Source organism: Rattus rattus, chromosome 6, assembly GCF_011064425.1.
Source record: "Rattus rattus isolate New Zealand chromosome 6, Rrattus_CSIRO_v1, whole genome shotgun sequence".
In the NCBI taxonomy this organism is placed as follows: Eukaryota; Metazoa; Chordata; class Mammalia; order Rodentia; family Muridae; genus Rattus; species Rattus rattus.
In genome coordinates this window covers 83,671,869-83,673,267 of record NC_046159.1, presented here as the reverse complement: position 1 = coordinate 83,673,267, position 1,399 = coordinate 83,671,869, and the positions used below count along the sequence as shown (strand labels likewise).

Below are 1,399 nucleotides of genomic sequence, written 5' to 3'. Positions count from 1 at the left end.
TGACTGACTATGAATGGATTCATTATCCATAATATTCATTCTATATAGGAGATACTCGGAGGGTATATAGAAATGTTGGCTACATACAGCATGAAACATCAAAAGAAAAAGAGATAGGATATTCAATAATTAGTAGAGAAAACAGAATGATTACATAGCCATACTGTGAAGCTAATCATAAGTTTGATATATAATCTATTATTTTTTTCAGGTACATGAAATAGACTCCTATTATGTGTTTGCTATGAATACACCTTCCATTTATGTCTTCATTCAAGAATGTCCTTTATTTCCAAACTGGACTTGGAGTCCTAGCCAATATTCTTCTACTGATTTTCTATATTTTCATAATTCCAGGTCACAGACCTAAGCCCATGGACCTGATCTCATGTCAATTAACTTTCATTCACATAATGATGTTCCTCACTGCAGGGGAGATTTGGCTTACAGAATTATTTGAGTCACTGAACATGGAGAATGACTTCATATGTAAGGCAACTTTTTACATAAGCAGGGTGATGAGAGGCCTCTCTATCTGCACCACCTGCCTCTTGAGTGTATTCCAGGCTGTCACTATCAGTCCCAGTACCTCACTGTTGGCAAAATTTAAACATAAATTAAAAAAATACATCATCTATGCTTTCTTCTATTTTTGGTCTTTCAATTTGTCCTTCAACATTAATCAGTTCTTCTCTGTTGGTGCTTATACCAATGTGAGTGAGACCAACCAGATGAAGGTCACCAAATACTGCTCACACTTTCCCATGAACAGCATCATCAAGGGATTGATTGTAACAGTGTCAACTTTAAGAGATGTGTTTCTTGTAGGAATTATGCTGACCACAAGTGCATACATGGTGATTATCTTGTTCAGACATCAAAGGCAATGCAAGCATCTTCATAGCATCAGCCACTTGAGAGCATCCCCTGAGAAAAAGGCCACCCTGACCATCTTGCTGCTGGTGGGTTTTTTTGTGGTCATGTACTGGGTGGACCTCATCATTTCATCCACCTCAATCCTGTTATGGGTATATGACCCAGTCATCTTGTCTGTTCAGAAATTGGTGGTGAATGCCTTTCCCACAATTACTCCTTTGGTACAAATCAGTTCTGATAACAGAATAATTAATGTGCTCAAAAAGTTGTGTTCAAAATGCCACCGGGCTTTTTAAAAGGGAGTGACTTTTCTCTTCATTTAAAAAAGTTATATTTCATTTTATTTTATTTTATTTATATGTGTGTGTGTTGGTGCCAGCATGTGTGCATTCTTGGTGCTCACAGATATCATACGAGGTCGTTGGCTTCTGTGGCACTGGACTTAGCAATGCTTATAAGAACATATTTTCATCTAGCCTCAATTATTTCTTTTGGAAAAGCAAATTCCTTTTAAGTTGTTTAA

The 1,399-nt window shown here is 36.9% G+C and overlaps 1 pseudogene; it reads left to right on the top strand.

The window, feature by feature from the left end:
- Positions 1-233: 233 nt before the first annotated feature.
- LOC116902802 lies at positions 234-1,172 on the top strand (annotated as a pseudogene).
- The last annotated feature ends 227 nt before the right edge of the window (positions 1,173-1,399 follow it).